This window comes from Tenrec ecaudatus, chromosome 3, assembly GCF_050624435.1.
Source record: "Tenrec ecaudatus isolate mTenEca1 chromosome 3, mTenEca1.hap1, whole genome shotgun sequence".
In the NCBI taxonomy this organism is placed as follows: domain Eukaryota; kingdom Metazoa; phylum Chordata; class Mammalia; order Afrosoricida; family Tenrecidae; genus Tenrec; species Tenrec ecaudatus.
Window position 1 is genome coordinate 43,138,086 of NC_134532.1, and position 23,202 is coordinate 43,161,287.

Genomic DNA, 23,202 nt, shown 5'->3' on the forward strand with positions numbered 1-23,202 from the left:
GCTGTACAAATCCCCTATTGTCACATGACTCCTTTTTGGCTATCGGCCAGCCATCCAGAACTACATTAGTTAGAATCCTAGTGTAGTTTACTGACACACGAGAGAAGCCAAAGTAGGTATATGCCAAGTCACTATGTTGCCAGAGCTTTCCTCCTGTATGAGATGAGTGTGGATGACACATGACTCCCTGTGGAGAGCTTTCCCATCTTGACTGAATTTAAAGCGTTTTCCATTGTGTGTTCATGTCAAGAAAACTTAGAAACACAGATAAATCTTTACCCACACTCATGACAGCTACATGGTAACTATCCTACATGAAATCATTGATGTGACATGAGCTCTCTTTTTTTTAATGTGATTTAAAACTTTACACAGTAAATTGGTTTTCCATTCAACAATTCATGCCTTGATTGCAGTCCCCAAGATGTACCAGCACTCTTCCCACTTCCACCCTCCCTGTTTTACCATCATTATTCAACCTTCTTTCCAGTTCCTTCTTGCTTTTATGAGATTTTATTCATAACCAAATGCTATCCTTTTGATTTGATATGGTTGTTTGCTGTAAGGACTGTATACTTCCCAGATGTTATTCTTCCCCTCCAAGCCTGTATATTGTTTAGCTGAAAGATGAGTCAGAGGAGTGAGTACATTTCCTGGAGTGAAGACACTAAGGACCATAGTCTGGGAATTCCAAGTCTCCAGCAGACCAGGAAGCCGGATCTATTTTATGATTTTGGGTTTTGTTCCATTGTGTTCTCCCACTCAACTCATGCTCCTATTTTGTGATCTCTTTCTGAGTAATTAGCAGTGGAAGATGGGCACCGTCTAGTTCTCCTCTCAGGGTCATGGAGGGTGAGGTTCGCTGTGGTGCAATGGTCCTCAGGATTAATTGTTCGTATACATCTTCTATCATCTTATTTTATGGTACTTTGGAGCTGTTTCTGGGGTTAACAATGAGCACGCAAATGGGGCAGGCACTACTGGCATCTTATTGGGCAATCTACTGTTTGGTATAGCTGTGACCCAGAAAAAAATGGGTTCAGCTCTTTCAGGCACTGATAGCTGGAAGAAAACTGAGGTGCCCTTGGGCCATGTGGAGGTGTGGAAGGCCCTGTCCCCAAACCGATGGGCCATGTCAGTAGAGGGACAGTAGTTCAGAGAATGGGTACCTACATGGTAAATCACAATTGTCTGTTCAAACACTTGGTCCAGGCCAAACTCGAGCACCTCTTCCTTTGTTTTAAAAGCTTTGTTACACTAACCCTAATGAAAAGTTTTCTCGTTGGGAATTTTCTCATGTTTAATGAGACTTGACTTCTACATATAAGATTTTCCACATTTAATTCATGCAAAGGACTGCTTTACTGTGTGAAATCTCTGATGTGCTATAAGGAAATTCATCCGGATAAAACTTTACCACCCGTACCACATAGATAAGGTTTTTCTCCAGTATGAATTTGTAGATGAATTTTGAGATTTGCTTTCTTTGTGAAGCCTTTGCCACATTCACCACATACATGAGGTTTGTCTCCAGTATGAGTTCGTTGATGAACAGTGAGAGCAGTCCTGTTGATAAAAGTCTTTTCCACATTCATTACATACATGAGGTTTCTCTCCAGTATGAGTTCGCTGATGATCAGTGAGGCCCTTCTTCCTGATAAAAGCTTTCCCACATTCATTACATACATGGGGTTTCTCTCCAGTATGAGTTCGCTGATGATCAGTGAGAGCACTCTTCTTGATAAAGGCTTTTCCACATTCATTACATACATGAGGTTTCTCTCCAGTATGTGTTCGCTGATGAGCAGTGAGATTACTCTTCCTGGTGAAACCTTTCCCACATTCATTGCACACATAGGTAGTCCATGCCACATGAGTTTTCTGATGTTCCTTGAGGTATGATTTCCTATGATAAGTTTTGCCACATTCTAAGCATTTATATGGCTTTTGTCCTTCGTGAGCTTTTTGATAATGTTCATTGAGATTGAACATTTTATTGAATTTTTGTCCACAATGACTGCATCTATAGATCTTATCTACTACATCAATGATCTGGTGCTCCAAGAGCAAAGGCTCCTCAATGAAGGTCATCCCACATTTATCACCTGTGTGTGGTTTCTCAATTTCATCTGATTCCTGATGCTGAATCCACTGAGACTTCATGAATCTGGATTGTTCACACTCAGGGAGTTTCATTTCAGTATAAAATTGCTCTTGTTCAACATGGGGAAAATTTTTCTCATCTGCATTGAGCACAATTGACTTCTTTATTTTGTTGCTTCTGTGCTTATTTAATTTCAGAGTGATTAACTCTGATTTTACAATTCTTCATGAAAATCAAACATCTCATAATTTTCCTTGAGAGGAAAATTAGTTTTGTGCTGAGAAACAAAACTTTCGAATGTATTAAATTTATAGCATTGTTCTGTTCTGTCCTTATATCTTTCCTGTTGCAAGTGTTCGAGCATATGATCACCATCTTTCTGGATTTCTATAAAAGAAGAGAACATCGAATCTTTCCATCATGGACCTCTTAAAATAAGCATTGATACAAGGTAAATCTTTAGTGACAACCCTCTTACATGAATGTAAATAAAAGACTATGCTTAAAATTTATTGCCCACTGGAAGTAATACAATCGTGTAAAGAATCCCAAGGATCAAAACAGTTATTATAGAAACAAGGTTGGATAAGAAAGTAATGAATGCACACAGATTTGGTATTTACTTAAATAAAGCCATGAAATATACAACAAATGTAATATAAACAAAACATTGAGACCAATAGGCCAAAGTAGTGGTAAGGCTTGCTAACTTCAGTTGATAGATGACAGATGTATTCATTCCATCAATCTTTACTGAGATACAACTAAGCACTAGATAAAGTTCGGAATATGAAAAATGCAGAATGTTCTACCTGGGAGAAAATCACGTTTACAGGTATATATGAAAGCACCATGGCACAGAAACATATTCTCTAGTTTATGGAGCCTGTATTCTAGCTTATACCACCCATCTTCCAGTGTTGTCCGGTAGCTTGAAGGTTGCTGTGATGTCAGAAGCACTGCCACCCAGTGTTTCAAAGAAAAGCAGGACCACCCATGGCGCACAGGTCTTAGTGGATTCTCCAGAAATAGGGACTGGGAGGAAGACCTGGTGATCTACTTCTGGAACAAGAACCCCTCAGGTTTAATGGCAATGAAGTAACACTGAAGAAGTACTAAATCTTCAAAGTACAGTCAACAGTGATGATGTGGATGGAGGAGAACTTTGGGGACATTAAGTGGTTGACAAGTCATGACTGAAAATAAGAAAAAATAGCTGCATACATCCTCTGATAATTGGAAGACAGAATATATGAAGTATTTTCAAGAACAATTGCAAGTGTTCAAAACAAAATGGAATGTTTAAATATTGATGGTATATGGCTTATTAAACTTTAATAGACTGGTACTGGCTATTTTAAATTAGATAATCAAAAGGTTTATAAGGCTGAGATTGACAAATTGAAAATACTGGTGTCATATTGATCATCAAAAGTACATTCAAGATCTTCTCTGAAGTATAGTTCTGTCAGTGGTAGGTTAATATTCATATGCATGCAGGTAAGACCAGCCACAAGTGTTACTTAAATTTGTGCACTTACTGTTAAAGCAAACATAAATGTAGATTTAGCCCCAAAGCAAAACCGGCCCGTAGGAGTAGCATGTGCAATTAAAGAAGAAAAAGCAGACAGCAAAAATAAGGTCATGTAACAGTGAATGTATATAGCTGCAAGTGGTGGAAGCCTCCAGAAGGCACAGATACTACAGAATGAACAAGTATGAATGTGTGAATATCCTGATTTCTTTTAGAACACTTCATGATAAGTATCAGGCTGTGGGAAACTGAGGACCAAGAAGAGGGTGGATGTAGACAAATTCTTTGTTCTCAGAATTAAAGAAGATTGCAAGGCCTAGTATCTGGGAAGAGTGAGGCATGCACATTTGTAAGTTGGAAAAGAGTCCCAGTCACATTCTCTGAATTAAAAACCATCTCCACAATATCCCCTTACTATAGTGTGACCTTAATGATACCTCATACAAGCACATGGCTAATTACTAGCTGCCACCAGCTTTAGCTATAAGAGCAGACCTGTTGTTATTGGCCACCCTGCTCAGATGACAGTTATTCCCCCCACCTGCCCTCAGCACTGGTCTTAAGTTGTTCACCCAAATAGTTCAGGGCCCTCCAGGTTAAAGGCACTGCCTACCTTGTTTGGTACATAGGTGTCTGTGTGGTGGTGGGAGGGGGCATGTGCCTGCATGCCCTGAGACTTTATACCATATATACTCGAGTATAAGCCAACCCAAATATTACAAAAACTGCATTTTACCACAAATCTGCATTAAAAAAGTGCTGAACAACTCCACGTATACAGGAGTATATATGGTAAATTGGTGAAAGAATACATTCTCTCTCCTGCTCAGACTTGGCATCCAAGAAGAGGTGAATGCCTAAATACTCCTGTCTGCCTTTTTTATTTCTGCCCTTCAATTACACAACCATCCCTTAGGACCCTTCCAGAAGGCATTTAAGAGACAAATGGATAGTTGGTTCCTTGAGTGATAGCAACAAAAGGAAGCTAATTGCTTTGAAAGCTAGGCATCTTTAGCTGAGAAGCAAGAAGTCAGCCACCTGTAGGAGCTACATACGAACATCTTTAATGGAAGAAGGGTAGTTGGGAAGAAAACTATCTGGAGATTGTGCGTTATCAGCTCTAGCTTTATCCTTGCTGCTTGTGGAGGTTTTCTTCTAACACTAGTACTGGTCTTTCAAGCCCTGTGGCAAGGACTATAGAGATAAGGCTGCTTTATACTTTCATCCAGGTTCTGTTTTTCACAATAAAGAAATTGAGGGTGGTGGAGGGAGAGGATAAAGGGTAGCTGATATCAAGGAGTTCAAGAAGAAAATGTTTTGGAACTGTGGTGGCAATTGTACAGTACTGTTCCATGTGACTGAACTATGGAATGTTAAGATAACTGTGAAATCTCCAAATAAAATGATTAAAAAGATATATATTCAAAATTTTCCAAAACTTTTGCAACCTGACACTGATCAACCATACAATCATGTGCACTGATGAATGTAAAATTTGGGAACAATAACAGTAATTGGAAAATGTGGCTTTAGTGACAGAAATGACACACAAATTAACTGATAAAATTTTGAGACTAATGATTTCACAACAAATTCCTTATTAGAAACAGAAATGGAGACTATACATGTAGATCTTTCTAAATCAAACAAATGAAAATCAAATCAACCACATCTATGGAAAGAAATGATGGAGAAGTTCATTAATCAAAACAAGGCCAGGGGTTAACTGTGGAACAGATCATCAGTTCCTCAAATGTAAGTTGAAGCTGGCCAAAGGATTTAGATCAGAGAGCATAGAGATTATCTAAAGAATAAACTTGAGGATTTGAAGACTGATGAGTGAACACTAATGACTGAAGACCAGATCATCATATACATGGAAACCAAAGACTAATAAAAAGACAGAAAACAAAGACAGCAATATTGAATATACTATGCACTATTTCAATAACAAAAAAATCAGTGTTGGAATATACAGCCCAAATGTTCTATAGAAGCAGCAAAGCATCATTCAGGTTTTGGACCTGTTAAGAAGGTGTGGGTGTGGGCTTAAGAAGGCATACTGCATAATAAGGAATATACATCAGACATGCGTTTAATGAAAAAAAAAAATTAGAAAGAAAGGAAAAAAGAAAGCAGGATGTTAATAATGTCCTTTCCACTTAAAAAGTTATTGGAGGAACAGGCAACTTAAAAAAAAATTAGCCATCTAGATCAGAAGTAACAAAGCCTGCATGGAAGGAGCACAGCAGCCAGTTTGATCATGAGGTATCAAAGGGATCAGGTGTCAGGCATCATCAGAACAAAAAATCATATCATTGTGAATGAGGGGGTTTGCGGAGTGGAGACCCAAAGTCCATCTGGAGGCAATTGGGCATCCACTTAAGGAAGGGTGGCGGTGAAGAGAGCCAGTCAGGGTGCAGTGTAGCAATGATGAAACATACAACATACCCCACTCCCCATCATGATCCAAATTTTACCTTACAAACCCAGCTAGACCAGAGGATGTCCAATGGTACAGATAGGAACTGGAAGCAGAGGGAATCCAGGTTGGATGATCATTTTAGGACCACAGTGAGTGTGGCAATACCAGGAAGCCAGAGGGAGGGTGGGGTAGAGAGGGGGAACCTATTACAAGGATTTACATATGGGGACGGACAACAGAAAAGTGGGTGAAGGGAGACGTCAGACAGTGTAAGATATGACAAAATAATAATTTATAAACTATCCAGTGTTCATGAGGGAGGGAGGAGCGGGGAGGGAGAGAAAAATGAGGAGCTGATGCCAAGGGCTTAAGTGGAGAGCAAATGTTTTGAGAATGATGAGGGCAACAAATGTACAAATGTGCTTTACACAATTGATGTGTGTATGGATTGTGATAAGAGTTGTACGAGCCCCCAGTAAAATGATTTTTTTTTAAATCTTACAAGTAGAAAAAAATTGAAGGTACAGTGCTAAAGAATATCCCAAGCGGATAATTTTCTTGCTGGGAAGATGATCTTAGATACCTGAAAATAACAGAAGTCACACACGTATTTCACCAAAAAGAATAAAATATGGAAAAATATGTCTGTTAAACAATTCCAACAGAGAAGGCAATTTGATCATCTCTATTAGAAAACAGAAAGAACTTATGTCACTAGAATGAAGAAAACTTTAGAGAGGAGAAAAAATGAGAAAATGGAAACCAATACCTTTAGAGTAGTGTTTCTCAACCTGTGGGTTATGACCCCTTTGGGGATCAAAGGACCCTTTCACAGGGGTCACCCAATTCATAACAGTAGCAAAATGAGTTGTGAAATAATAACAAAAATAGAGACACTCCAAGGGGGAAAGCTAAGGAAACACAATGGAGACCTATTTATGGCCGGAGCTTAAGATCCATGCTTGCACAATAGTAGAGGAATGTGTTGTATTCTGGGGACAATTATGTACTCCAAGTTCTCTGTTTGGAGAGAGGCTTGCAAGATGGACTTTCATAGTAAGGTACAAGCATATAAAGGGGAAAGTTTTGACAACCTTAAAGAAAATTATAGACACAGACATACAATAATGTAAATCAAATAAATGGACATCTAAAAATCTAATCTCAGAAGAGCTACAGGAGTACTTCTTGCAACTGGTAGGAAAAGTGAGGTCTCACATTCGAAGGAACACACACTTTTATGTATTACCCGACACCTATGATGGATGTGAGGCCTTCTAACAGTTGAATCAACCTCCCAGGCCAATTCCCCTTAAGCTATGTTGACCACACACCTGAAAAATTTCCATACAGCTTGTCTCTAAAAACAACCCCATTTCTCCTTGTTCCTATTGAGAGGAAGCATCTGAGGTGACAATTAGATTACCTGTTCATAAGAATTACATAATCTTAGACACCAAATTTAACCTAAGGTTTGTAAAGTGTGCAGATTGTTGTATTTCTAGGAAAATCATGTTCAAAGGAAAAAAAGTAAAAGGTGTTTTCTCAAGAGTAGATGACCTTACCCATTAACCTAGTACCAGAGAATGCAATGGGAATCTACCTCTTCAAGAACACCACAGAAACTGCAAAGATTTTAACACATAAGTTAGGAAAAGCCAGTGACAAGGTCAATGACTTGAGAATTCTCCTCACCAATGGAAACCAGGTTGTGATAGTTCTCCAACATCACATCCTGATATAGGGTCTTCTGAGCAGGGTTCAGGAGATGCCATTCCTCCCAGGTGAACTTTATACCCACATCATTGAATGTCAGTGATTCCTGTAGTAAGGGGAGTCTATTTAACGATGTATTATTCATTTGAAGATTTTTTTAAAATATCTTACAGTAAAGAAAGCAAAACAGTAATGAAAACTGTACATTCCATAATGTGTACTAAACTGAGAACTTGGTGGAAAGTATTTGACCTTATTTCTACATTGGCAACCATGGGGACGGAAAACTAGCTCTATTTTCAGAAAGATCTCCATTGTTCTGAGAAAGGTATGTTTTCAAATACATGTTCTCCAGGCCAAATAATGTACAACCGACAATAGCTCTCCATGAAGGAGCAGTCTTATAGGAGCTATCATACTGTGTTCCCCCGAAAATAAGACAGACCCATAAAATAAGCCATAGCAGGTTATCCAAGCAATTGTGCAAGATAAGTCATATTCTGAAAATAAGACATAGTGACAGGAATGGCTATGCAGCATACCGCCACAGAGAGGGAACAAAGATGGACAGCCTTTCTCACCTGCCCCATCGTGACAGCTGCTATCTCGGAGATGATGGGAGGGGTGTGGGCAGTCCCATCAACCTGATCACGCCCCACTGTCAGGTCCCGGTTGTTCTGTGCGTGCTGCAAGCTGAGGCAGAGAGGGAGACATAGACAGTGAATGTAAAAGTCTCCTTAGTGAAGTGAGGAGCAGGGCGCTCTGCTTTAGGTATGGTGTGTCTTCAGGGGGAAGAAGTAAAGCTGTGGCTGCCATTTTACTCAGCACTGAGGGTTGATGTTCCACAATAAGGTGACTTAACTATATTTGAATAAATGTAGATTGTTGTGCCATACTTAATAAAAATAAGACATCCCCTGGAAATCAGCCATAGTGTGTCTTCTTGAGGAAAAATAAATATAAAACAGTGTCTTATTTTTGGTTGAAACACAGTAGTAGAAGAATCATTTCTCTGCCTAGCTGCTTCACTGTGCTTGAAGGTTATCGGTAAATTAGAATAATCAGGTTCTGTAGCCAGTCCACTATAAAATGTAGCAAATGCCTGGGGAGGGCTCAGGGCAGGTTTGAAGTCAAGCAGCATTAGGTCAAGATAGTGACTCACCTCATTGCTTGTCGCGTTACTCAGTTATATTACCCATTGACTATGTATATGCTAAGTGCATGAGGTGGGTGCCTTATGAATGATCTGTAAGCTCCATTATATATATGCCCACTGGAATATACATTCACTCTCTCAGTCCTGGCATGGGAAGGGAGCCCCTGTGTCCGGCTGTCTGCTCTCTGTCTTTTAATATTTGCCACAATTGCAATGTCACTCCTAAGGTTCGAGTGTTGGGGACCTCTGTACCACCAAAGTAATCCACCCACTCATAAAATTAGAATTTTGAGTACCAGTGAAATGAGCTGAATGAGCCAGAAGTAGCTGATTTATACTCACACAAAGTAGATAAACACCTGTTTATATTAACAAACTAGTTTACAGTACATTGTGAAATGGAATGTGGAGTCCTAGCAGCATCACCAGCGTACGAGGCTCGGTACCTTCAGTGGCACCCGCTATCAGGAACAGTGCAGATGGGGGAGGTCAAACAGAGCTCAGCTGTCCAACATTTTTGGTCAATTCTTACATAAGTCATTCCTCCCACACCACTCTTTGTCTCACTTGTGGGTTTGATAATCCATGGCTATGGCCACACAAAACTCATAGATCAAAGTGGCCTATTAATGAACAAAGTAAAACCTTGGATCAGGAATAAGAAGCTATAACTCAGATCCCTAAACAGAAAGTTCATAGGGTTTATCTCCCTTCCTGAGTGCGGGGAAACTCTTAGAAACCACCTTAGGATAAGCTCTTCTTGTCAATCTTAGGACAAATTCTTCTCAGCCACCTTCGAGCAGTATTGACTTAACTTTAAATAAAAGGTCCTCTTGCACCTGCCTTCTTTCATCACATGCTCTCTAAGGGGCTCCTCCTAATCTGGCCTAAGCAGTGAAGGTGCTAGGTTGAACCAAGAAGCCATCATATCAAGAGAGAGAACTGCCTGCAGGTATTGTTCAGAGGAGACAGTGGGACACTGGCCTGTTATCTGAACTGTTGATTAGGTTTTGTTAGCCCCTGCAGCCACATAGTTCAGAATGAACCCATAGATTAGGGATTTGCCAGCTTGCAGACATTCAGGAGCCATTTCCATGACATCCCTTCAACTGTGAGTTGCCTGTGTGACCTGATTTGAGAGCTTCCTCCACTCCATGAGCCAACAGTTTGCTGCCTGACATTTGAGATTCACCAGCTTCCACATCCTGAAGAGTTATTTACCTGATAGCTATTTAGTTTTGTGAGATACTGCAGAGCAAATCAAGGAACATCGTGAACCTCTACCTCCTAGGGACTGGTCTACTGCTGCTCCTGCACAATGCACTGTAATATTCATGAGTCAAGAGCTGTACCAATAGCAATAATGCCGAGGGAAGAAGGGACACAGAGACAGAGCCAATTGTGACAGATCCAGAAAGGGCTTTTCAGCCATGATATGGGTAGGGCAGGCAAGATCAAGAGGAGGATATACCTCAAGGAGTGGAGAGGAGCCTAGAGAGATGGAATTGTGAAATGAGTCTTCCTTGAGGGGGCTAAATGTCTGGAAGGGACAGAGAGAACAGGCCTGTCCTCAAGAAGAGAAAATTTGCCTACATGGTTCTTTAATATGAATGCCAACGCATAGCCTACAGATTCTGATACCAAATTACATTCTGTTACAGAATAAAATTTTTACCTGTGACTCTGGACTGTAATTTGTACATGGCCACTGCAAAAAATTAATGAGCTGAGTAGGACTACTCTGTTCCCCTTGCTGCTCTGTTGCACACCCTTAGGACTGTTGGAAAGATACTAGTGTCAGAACTGGAAAACTATTGGAGGGCACAGGTATGTTTAAGCTCTGCCTCACATAAATCAGGACTGATGTTGATGGGTGATTGTCCCTCCTACTTCTATAGTTAGAGGAAGTGAGACGTCACCCATTTGTAAGCTTCTATGGCTACAAGGCCCATTTTAGATGCATTAATGAGAATGTGGCTGTTTGGGAGGATATGTAACATATCACTTTCAGAAAGAAGCATTAAAGATACTTAACCAAACAAAAATCCCACGGAAGATTAAACTGTCCTAAAAAGGTGATCTTATTTCTTAAAAACTAGGCAAAATCAAGGAGTTGGAAACAACTCAAATTTCCACCAACAGATGAATGGATTAAAAAACTGTGGTACATACATACAATGGAGTACTACGCATCCCCCAAAGCAGTGATGAACACATGAAGGACATTACCGAATGGGAAGAACAGGAGGAAATTTTGCTAAGTGAAGTAAACCAAGCACAAAAGGACAAGTAAAACATAAGTCTGTTGAGGTAAGCTTAAAAGTGCAAAAGAGTTATAGGGGGAAAAGCTACTATATACAAACATTCCTGGGGTGAAGTCCAGGTAGTATGGCAGGGGCCAGACCAAAATCATCCAGGGATACATATGGAAGGCAACTAAAGAGGAGGGGGGAGGGGGAGAAATAAAAAGACATGAGTAGCAGGGGAATAGGGCACTAACCCACCCAAGGGGAAGGTATTGTTTATATCTCCACAGAGAAAAAGGGACCAGACTTCAACCAAGATGTGAATGCAACATACCAGCATGAAGCAGGGAGCCAATAGGGAGGTCTGAGGGGCCAAACCAATCCCAACTATGGGGACTGTCCCTCCTCCCGCAAAAGAATTCACTTAAGAGGACAGCATTGAAGCTATACCTCAGGGCGAGGGTCATATCATTATCAGAGCACACAGGAGCAAATAAAGGGAGAGGAAGAGAGAGCGAAATACATTCTGGCCCACCAAGTCTTGAGGATGATATTCCCACACAGAGCAGTCAAAGCACAGAGAGAAACATAGGGTTGGCCACAGTAGGAGACACAAGGTCACTCACTGACCCATAGTGCTATGAGGAAAAACACTGGAGACAGTGCAGGAATTTCACCAAATCTGACCCCACCACACTGAGGTGAAACACTACGGGCATGAAACAGAACACCAAGGGGAACAGAGCAACAAAGTCCCCAGGGAATACCAAAAGTAGACTTTGGATCCAGGCCATGTAACCCCATCAGACTCAACTAGAAAGCACTACTAAAGGTCAACAAACAGACCTTGAACTATTTACAAGCTTTTCTTTTTGTTGTTATTGTTTTATTTTATTTTGTTGCTTTGTTTTGCTCTGTCTTTTTTTCTGTGTATATTATTATCTCTTCAGTTCTATATAGATAGGCAGGATAAACAATCTGGAGGAGAAAACAATGGGTCAACTGTTGGGGGGGGGGGGTGGCATGGGGTGGCAGGGGGAAAGGAAGAGGGTGTTAGCAAATCCAGGGACAAGGAAACACGTGATCCAAAGTTGATGTTGAGGAGGGCTAGTAGGGCTTGATCAAGGGCAATGTAACCGAGAGGAATTACTGAAACCCAAATGAAGGCTGAATGTGATAGTGGAACAAGAGGAAAGTAAAAGGAAATAAAGGAAGGAACTAGGAGGCAAAGGGCATTGATAGAGGTCTAAATATAGGCATGTACAAATAAATATATTTATATATGATGATGGGGAAATAGATCTATGTGCATTTATTTATATGTTCTCGTATTAAGGTTGCAGATGGACATTGAGCCTCCACACAAGTTCTCCCTCAATGCAAGAACACTTTTTTCTATTAACCTGGAATTCCATGATGCTCACCTTCCCAACAGGATCGCTGAAGGCAGAGCGGGTGCACAAGCAAATGTGGTGAATTAAGTTGATGGTGCCTGGCTATAAAAAGATATAATACCTGGGATGTTAAAGGCTTGAAGATAAACAAGCAGGCATGTAGCTGAGAAACAACAAAGCCCACAAGGAAGAAGCTCAGCCTCTGTGATCATGAGGTGTCAAAGGGATCAGGTATTAGGCATCAACGAACAAAAAATCCTATCATTGTGAATTTGGGGGAGTGCAGAGTGGAGACTGAAAGCCCATCTGTAGGCAACTGGACATCCCCTTACAGAAGGGTTATGGGAAGGAGAAGAGCCAGTCATGGTGCAATATAGCACCAATGAAACCTATAACTTCCTTCTATTTCTTTAATGCATCCTCCCCGCCACTATCATGATCCCAGTTCACCCTTACAAATCCAGATAGATCAGAAAATGTACACTGGGGTGGATAAGAGCTGGAAACACAGGGAATCCAGGATAGATAAACTCCTCAGGACCAATAATGAGAGTAGAGATACCAAGAGGGGAAGGGAAAAGTAGGGGAACCTATCACAATGATCTACATAAAAGCACCTCCCTGAGGGACGGACAACAGCAAAATGGGTGAAGGGAGACATCTGACAGTGTAAGACATGAAAAAATAATAATTTATATATTATCAAGGGTTAGTGAGGGAGGGTGAAGGAGGGAGGAAAATAATGAGGAACTAATATCAAGGGCTCAAGTGGAAAGAAAATGTTTTGAGAATGATGATGGCAACAAATATATAAAGGTGCTTGACACAATAGATGTATGTATGGATTGTGATGAGTTGCACGATCCCCCAATAAAATTACTTAAAAAAACTAGGCAGAGTATATCATTTGAATGATTCTCATGGGTTGGCCATAGAATAAGTTGAAAGATAATGTCATCCAAAGTACCCTCGATGATGTATTATGTTCAATGTCAATAGTTTAGTTCAATGTCAATACATAGGCAATATGTATATGATCAATATACATATTCCTAATCTTCTCCTACCCAATGTTGAAGTCAGAATCTGAGTTTAGCTATAGCTTCTACAATTCCAAATTCCCACTTTTCCAATGAACTGAATCAGTGTTATACAGGCTTCTACAAGTCAAGTAGGAAATATAGAAAATATACATCAAAATCACCTGAGCTTTGGTCATTTACTTTAGTCCTTAGACACTGCCGGCAACTGGGATGCTCTATGTTTGTCTTAACTGTATCAGTTCCAATGATGCTCACAAATTTCAACCTCTCATGGGGACATCCTTGAAATAATAATACCCAAACCAGGCACTTCTTCCTCTTTCTTCTGTGCTGCTATTGATGCACAAGTTGCAGGCTGATGAGAGAATACAATGAGAGTATCACAGAACCTGTAGGTCCAGATACTGTTACTGTTCTGTCCCCCTTCTTACACAAAGTCCCCAATACTGTTAACGTTGCCATTATTGAATGATAGAAAACATGCTTATACCATGACCAATAAATCTAAAACTCTTAATTTTTAAACATGTGAGTAAAAGATGACTTTATAATACAGATTGGACAATCAAATATACATGCCAAGAGGAAGAAACAAAAAAGCTGGATCCCTACCTCACAGCATACAGAACTATCAATTCCTTACTGTGTGACTCTCAAGGAGAATGACAAATCAATGAACTTTGAAAATGATGATTAATTAAACCATCTGGAAACATTTTAAATGGGCTATATAAAAAACTATTATGAACTTCTAAAGGAACTAGAAATTGTACAATCACTTCAGTTTAGAAACACTTTAAAACGCACCATCATGTAAAGTTAGACATATAAACACCCAATAGGACACAATAAAACTGCTGCACAGTTTCCAAGACTCTGAAGCCATGACAGGCAGCTAATGGGTTTGTACCACTGACCATGAGGTTAGCAGTCCAATTCTTAATAAATGCGAAAACCAGGACTCCAAAATAAACACTTATGTAGCATCTATTAGATTGAAATTTATATATATATGAAATGAAAAAGTATACATCCCCCATAGTGAGTGCACTTTTGACTCTCAAGATAAACAATGTTATTAATTTAGCATTATTTGTCGCACCTAATACAGTTTGTTAGTTGGCCTATACAAATATACAGTCTTAATTCCTTCCAAATATTTATGTGGGTTTGTCGCCCGCCAATGTGAACAAGGCAAAGGAGCCCTGGTGGCATAGTGATTACTGTTGGGCTGCTAATCGCTAGGTCAGCAGTTGGAAATGACATATTTCTCCTTGAGAGAAAGATGGCACTTCTCCCAAGAGTGACAGGGCTCTCTACTCTGTTAATGAGATAGTCTTTGAAACTCACAGGGGCAGTTCGACCCTGTCATATAAGCTCTCGATGAGTCCGTGTTAACTTGATAGCATTGAGTTTGGCTTATTTGGTTTAAGAGGATTGGGCAGCTTGCCCAACAATAGATTGGTACCCTTGTGGCTACGCCATTTAGATGTCTGAAAATCTAATGCAGAACTAATTACAAAGATCTACATATTACCTTCTCCCTGAGGGATAGACAGCAGAAAAGGGGGTGAACAGAGATATCAGACAGGGCAAGATATGACAAAATAATAATTTATAAATTAGCAAGGGTTCAAGAAGAAGGGGAGAGCAGGTAGGGAGGGGAAAATGAGGAGTTGATGCCAGGGTATTAGGTGGAGAACAAATGTTTTGAGAATGAGGAGGGCAATGAATGTACAAATGTTCTTTACACAATTGATGTATGTATGGATTGCGGTAAGATTTGTATGAATCCCTAATAAAACGATTTTTTTTAAAAAAAGAAAGCCTAACGTGGGAATTAGTCACATTGGACATCTAGTTAGGTTTAATTGAGCCATTTCAGAAACAGAACTTGGGATTTCACTACCATCAAAAAAGAAGAGCCTGGATCCTAGATTCTTTTTTTTTTTTTTTTTTTTGCTTTTGGGGAAAATAGTTTTAATTGTTGTTCAGAAATATCCCCCAAGGTCTTCCAGGCATGATCTTGCACACATCGGGAGCGTCGGGCAAGGGTGCAGGCCCACCAGCCAGCTAACCTGAGGATTGCCTGGCAAGCACACTCCAGTCCTGGCTCATCTCCAGCGAGTCTGTCAGGTCCATCAGAGTACTCCCCAGGGTATTACACTTGTCCTTAAAGTTCTTCAATTCGAGGAAGGGCTTGCCATGTTTACTCTTCTGACTGGAGGGGAGGTATGTCACCTGGAAGGTCGTTGGGAGACTTCAGGAGATTGGGTAAGGTCTTTGGCTGCTGACTGGTGGTGTCGCTGAGAGCTCCCACTTTGTGTTTTGACCGCAGTGGCCAGTCCAGTCAGGGCCTCCTGAGAGCGTAGGTATACTCACTCTGGCCAAAGACATCTAGCCCATAGCAGGCTGCCTCATAGCCATGCAGCAGGGGATCAATGAGGGCCTTGCACACACCCTTGAAAGGAGTAGTAGCATTCCGAAGATGGAGCAGGTAGGAATGGAAATTTCTGCCTATTAGGGGATGACGATGCCAGCCTTCAGTGTGAAATGGGATCCAGGAGACATGAATGGTGTCCAGAGCTTTCATCTTGTACAGACAATTGTAGCAGTTTTGATTTCCCTGGGTTTCCAGCTGTGGCAGTCTGGCATCATCATCTGCAAGGAGCTGGGATTCCTACTTGTGATCCTGAACTCTGGATAGTTGAATATCAATCTCTTCTTTCAGATCGTTGGGGGGCATGAGGGTTCCCCACAGGGACATGAGGGCTCCTCCGAGATCTCATTGCAAAGAACATGATTTGCCTCTTCACAAAAATAAATAGTAGTACAAATACCAGGCTCCCGTAGGCCATCACCAGCATTACATTCACCCCAACAGCCAGTCACTAGTGGACACCATGGCCTTCCCACCCTACGCAGAGCTGCTCTGGTTTACCCCGTTGCCTTGACTCATCAGCCCGGTTCATTTGCGTTTCCTGGAGCTCCCCAGCCATTTCCTTATGGGGGAAGACTAAGCGAGACACGGCCTGAAAACATGGCAGCTTGCGGGGGGGGGGGGGGAGGGCATATCCTAGATTCTTGCATTGAAACTCTTCAATCCAGAAGACAGAGAGCTGTGACACAAGAGAGAAAATTATGGGGAGAAGCAGCAACAGAGACACGGTGGCAGCAGAACCAAGAGACTGAGACAGAACAGTTGGATTCCCAGACCACCGAACAAGAGAGCTGAGTGCATTTGGGCAGGAGGTTAGTAGGTGAAGTGGTGTACATCTGGGTATTTATTGGGGGAACTAGATTTGCCAACCTACACAGAGCTGAGTGTGTTTGGTCTGAGGCTAAGGGGCAGAGTGAGCATCTATCCGCAGAGCTAAAAGACCTTTGTAACTTTTCCCCATTCAGGACAGAAGCCAAAAAGCTGCAGGACCTGCCCTTACGTGCAGAGATGTCTGCCAAGATGCTGTCCGAAAGGAGAACTGTACCTTGAGTTATTTGTGATCCTAAATTGTGTGTTAGAGTAGAAAAGTGAACCATATGTCAAATATAATTTAAGGAGAACATTTATTAAACTTAAGATATAATAAAAGATGTGTGTGCACACGCACCCACACACACCATTAGCACGAAGTCAAAATAACAACTGAGGATTCAGTGAGGACCCTGAATAAACAGGGCATAGAACATAAGGCATGCCACAGATCACAATTGGTGCCAGATTAATACATCACAGGTACGGATGGGACTGCAGCAGCAGGAATGATTAGGCATGCACATTATTAGATAGAGGGACTTACAAGATAGGCCCAGGGCCTTTATAAAAAACCCCGTGAAGGCAAGACTCGTGACAATGGCCCCTGTTCTGTCCTCAGGACGTTGACCTCCGTCAAGGATACACCTAGGCAGGCAAGTGGAGAGGGGCTGGCTGGAAATGAGTGCAGGCAATCTACTTCTAAGGCATTCTCCCCCAGGGGAAAATGACCTACCTGCTTGGTTAATGATCACAGAGAATTTGATGGTGGCTAAATCAAAGTGGGGACATAACTAATAGACACTGAGTTGTCACTGTCATCAGCAACCCAAACCTAAAACCCAACTCACTGCCATCGAGTGTTTTCCAATTATAGCAGCCCTTTAGGAGAAGATGAAACTGCTTTTGTGGGTTTCCAAGACTGTAAATCTTTACAAGTGTAGATACCCGATCTTTCACCCCAAGTGTGACTTAGAATTTTGAACCACGGACCTTGCAGTTAGCAGCCCAATCTGTAACCACCACGACACGAGCCTTTTGTTAAGTTGGAGCACTCAGAACTTAAGTTCTAATACAATTATGAACAGTTACTTTCCCAGTGAATTCCATCATTCAGGGAGATGAGCAAAGACCTTGGAAACTGACTATCAGGACAGCCTGGGCCCTTGTACACTGGCGCTCTCCTGGGGTCAGACCCCAGGAAATACGGATCCCTCCTGCTTCCCCTCAAGCTCCTACGCCCAGCAATGCCCTCAGCAACCCCAGGGTGAATGGATTTGGTTCACAAACCAGTCAGAAGTTTAAATCCTTCCTTGTGATACTTCAATGTGCAAGACAGTGGTTACAGATTTCTAGCTCCCTAGACTGGCTCATATTTCTCTGTGGCAAATCTCTGATCTGAAACAGAAGAGGAGTCAGTGTTGAGAAAGACATGGCAGGTTCTTAACCTGTACTGCGTGCACTAAATAGTGATCACCCCCACACCCTGGGATCAAATCATGCTCCAATCTGAGGGTGTTTGCATTAAACACAGGGCCTACTCTATCTTTACAGAGCAATTTAACTCATTTCTCAAATATCGTTTTCAACTTCGGATTCACATCCTACATATACAATACTTATTTTCAGAATAAAATGGAAGTATTTAAGGCCTCAAAATTCTCAAGCTCCATTGAAGGTAAATATCTTCTTTTCACCAGCAATCTAACTGAAGAAAGGAGTATTTTATGAAAAACGTGCTTTATCAGCTCATACTGCACCTCAGACCATAATCCTTGACATATCTGCTGAAAGTGATCAAGCTGAATCATGCTCATACATGCCACTCCAACCCATTCTGAGCTGTTCATTAAGTTAACCTGCCCCTATCCCCTTGCATCCTGTGAATTCTTTACAATATGTATTGTGTGTGAGGAAATGCCTATGGTTGGGTAGTCCATTTAAGCACAATAGTGTGGTAACTGGAGAAACTTGCTGTAGAGGTGGACAATAGAGACAAAGGGACACCAATAGGACATCGGAGATGTACCTTGGCCAAGACAGAGATATCCTAAACAAGAAAACAAGCCAGGAGAATCCTTATTTGCTGCTCTTTAAAGCTCTTGTGTTTACAGATGTCCAATTTTCAAGCCTTTGGGAAAGACTGTAGCCTACAATCAAGGAATGGCAAGAGTTAGGTAAATGGGTGATGCCAAGAACCAAGGTGAGGGCAGAAACTTAGATGGATCCAGGAAAGAGATGACTGATCAACCATTGTGTCACCTTGGCCTAGATTCTGGATTCCAAGCTCTAGGTAATACTGACAGATGGCAAACAACACAAACTGTAGGAGAGGGCTTACTGACTTGGGTTCTAGTGTCCCATCCAGTCTTGCTCTTCTAGGGAGAAGGCAAAAAGCTAGTGCCTAGGCTTGAACTTCTGAAACATGCTCCACCCAGGAACCTAGTTTGGCAGGAAAACAAAATGAATGTGCTGGGAAGAGGCTATGCTGGGATAACGTAGGGAGGCATTAGCCTGAGTGGCTCCTTGGATATCATTGGCACTGCCCTTTTGCAACCCCCTGGGTGTCTCTGAAGGCAGGGCTGTGTGAGATTGCAGTTATAGGATAAAGGGTGCAGACTAGTGCTCCTCTAAAACTAATCAGCAAGTCAGGCTACTAGAGAAAAGCAAAATTTGTTCTAGACTCTCTCATGTATACCAGTCATCAAGCATACCTTGAATATAAGGCTCACCATTCCACCGGCTTTTACATTGGTTGGTTGCAGAGTAAAGTTGGCTTCCAGACCCCTCTTGAGCAACATTCTTAATTTAAACTTGACTAAGTTGTAATACCTTCCAGAAATACTGATAACTTATGAAAAAAATACAAAAAACCAGAATGGTCATACTAACCATCAAGAGATCAATAGCTACATTGTATAGATGCCTAATTAGGCTTATTTATAGTATTTAAGAGCAGGGATCTTACTTTGAGGACAAGGTGCGCCTCACCCAAATCACGGTATTATCAATTGCCTCCTATGTATTGGAAGTTGAACACTGCATAAGGAAAACTGAAGAATTCATTTATTTGAATTATAATGCTGTCTAAGAATACTGAAGTAACATTGGTGTCCAAAAGCACAAACCAATCTGTCTTAGAAGTATGCTCAGAGTGCTACTTAGAGGTAAAGATAGAGAGAGTTCATATTACATACTTTGGACAATGTTGTCAGAAGGGAGCAGTCCCTGGAGAAGGATAGTGTATGTGGTAAAGTAGAAGGGAAGGGACAAATAGGAATCCCCAACTAAATGGATCGACACCATGATGGCAACAATGGGTTCATCCTAAATTGTGAGTATGGCAGCGGAGAGGTTAGTGTTTCCTTCTGTTGTCTACTGGGTCCCTATGATGTGGAATTAACTCAATGACATCTAACAACAACAACAACTTCAGAATCCACTTATCAGTACCCAAGACATGCACAAAATACCAGTCTGTTAGTTATGTTTACAAAAGTTATTTCCATGGTAACCAATGCCAAACCTTTCATGCGACATTTTCTGGAACATAAGCTCTCTTACTAAAAAGAAGGATGGGTTTCGTGTGTGTGTGTTTGTGTGTGTGTGTATAACAAAGCAATGACAAAATCACTGAGGAATTCCTGCTCCTTATTGATTTACACCATTCTCCTCGAAGTGAGCTGAAGGAAATTCTCTAAGATTCACCCAGCACGTCTTATGAGAGAGTATTTCCCAAACTTGGGCTCAAGTGTGATGGCAGCACACAGTCACTCAGGTGTGAGTGCCAATTTGTCTGTCAAGAGTTGTGTAAATCATTTATCCCTCTACACCGAGGAGTCTCAGCTACACGTCCAGCAGACCCAGCTAGAGCAAGTGATCTATGAGAGATGAGTAGGATTCAGGATACTCAAAAGGTCTATCATTACTAAATCAAAATTAAATTCTCTGAGAAACCTCAAGGTTTACTGTAAGATAAAGTTGAAGATTCTGTTACCTAGAGACCAGAGTATTCACATAGTATGAATAAACACTTTATGTTGTGTTATTTAAGTTCAAGTTATTGGGTACAAACATAACCATGGTTGTGAGAGTACATTACTAACATTTTCTTTCTTTTTTTTTTTTTTTGGTTCACAACCTCCTCACCCGCTGCTAGGTCCTCGCTCCTCACACTGCTAACATTTTCAATGAGACCAGTTATAACCTAATACCAAGGTCAAATGATACTTCAAGAAAACTGCAGACTGATATTGGTAATGGATCTACATGGAAAAGTTCTTAAAATTATTGGGAACAGAGTCAGACAACACATCAAAATAATTATATACCATGATTAATTGAAACCTGACCTAGAGTTGATTTAATATAAAATAAGCACTGTAATATACCAATAAATATAAACAAATGATCTTTTTACATTACAAAAGAATGGATAATTATCAAGTATCAAAATAGACACATAAAACATACCAAACAAAGTCAAAGGCTTTTAATGTTAAGAGAAAAAAACCCTCCACAAAGCTAACATAAAATGGGTATACTTCACTATGTTAATATGCTAATAAACATTACTTTTTTTTTAAAAAAAAAAAGGTCAAAATGTCAGGCTTAGAGGAAAGAGAAAAAACATCACCCCACCTCAGAAAAACTACAAAAATATCCACTTTCACCAGATTTTAAAAACTGACTGTATATTAAAACTACATTAATCAGAATAAGATTTTTTAAGGAAAAGGCTGCCACAGAGAAATGAAAATTCCTCTAATCATATCTTCAAGATATGCCATAAATAGGTAATAAATATAAAAAACATAGGCTACATTTCAATACGTAAAAATAACTTTGGGGACTTAATTCACAAACCATTCATTGCTAAATAACAGCTCCCAGACTATTAACCCTTACACCTTAACATGCTGAGCATCCTGACAACACACTGATAATCTCCTCAAACACTGAAACCCTAAGCACCTGAAAAGCCCCTCACCATCCAGAATGGCTATCAATATCCTGAGCATTCCCTGATACCAAAAACCAATTTAAAACATTTAGCCTAATTCATTTATTCCAATTTAAAAATCGGGAACACAACTTGGAATGTATTCTATAAACCAAATCCTAACTTTATAACTCAAAGTCTCAAATTGAGGAACCAACTCCCAAAACTGTACTGTTTAAATCATAGCTCTATATCTTTATACCATAATACATAAGCCCTAAGCAAGTCAAAACATAAGCTGTTAGGAAGGGCACATTCTAAATATAAAGCCCTTTCCCAGACATCCCGCTTTTGGTGGGAATGTCCTGATTTTTAAAAAATGTTTCTCGCATCACGCGGCATTTTTTAAAAGTCCCAATTTTTGGAAAGAATGCACGACAAGCTAGGGTATACGGTTTTTGGCTGCCATGTGGCTATTTCACCAGGATATGAGTTTTATCAATGGTGTCCTGCTGGTGTCCTCCTTTACCAATGTTATAATCTGGTCACCACACGTTAATCTCTCCACCAACAGCTGACTCCTGACACTTATGTTCTATTTCTATCCATTGACTCCTTTTCTTGAACAGAGAACATTAATCCAGGACCTAGATTCCAATTTTACCTACAGACTAATCCATCAAGAAACTCACATTGCTATTTATGTATGTGGAACTATCTTCTCTCTCAGACTTTACCTAAATGTAAGGAACTAAGGTAGGTAGAGAGACAAAACCAGTAACCACAGGCACATTTTCAGTAAATTATTAAATCAATTTCATCTGAATCATAGAAGGCAAAATAAAGTGGTTTATAAATGTTTATATGTGATAACAACATCATGTCCATATGACAGGTGTCTTGTGGATCTCCCCTCTACTCTGTCCTGGCCTCAAGGAATCTTTTCTGTTTCAGACATATGCAGGGATGTTACCCAATAAGCAAGGTGCCTGAGGGTTCAGTTGTACTGATTTACTAATTTGTACATCCCAATTTCATCTGGTTTCTTCCTCAACGACGTAGTGAAACCCATGTTAAATAAGGCATATAAATTACTGCTTATTTTGTCATTGATCCCTTCCCTCCCCTCATTCCCAGAGTTCACTCAGGTCACAAAAGATGCAGGAGGCAGAAAATTAAAGGTACATACACTGGAACCACTGTATCCATTTTTCAAAACTAACAGTGGCCTTTTACTGAGACCTAGGGAAAGGACTCAGAAAATGATTTTATATACCTCCTCTACCAGTGTGCACTGATAACCCTAAAATATTTGGCTCCAGCCCCACACCATAGTGGCGTGTGAGCGGGCCGGGCGGGCGGCCGAGTTTTCCAAGAAATAACTCCACCAAG

General features: G+C 40.7%; 1 pseudogene; it reads right to left on the reverse strand.

Moving 5' to 3' along the window:
- Nucleotides 1-6,592: 6,592 nt before the first annotated feature.
- Nucleotides 6,593-16,523, reverse strand: LOC142442243 (protein C1orf43-like; annotated as a pseudogene).
- Between the last annotated feature and the right edge of the window lie 6,679 nt (nt 16,524-23,202).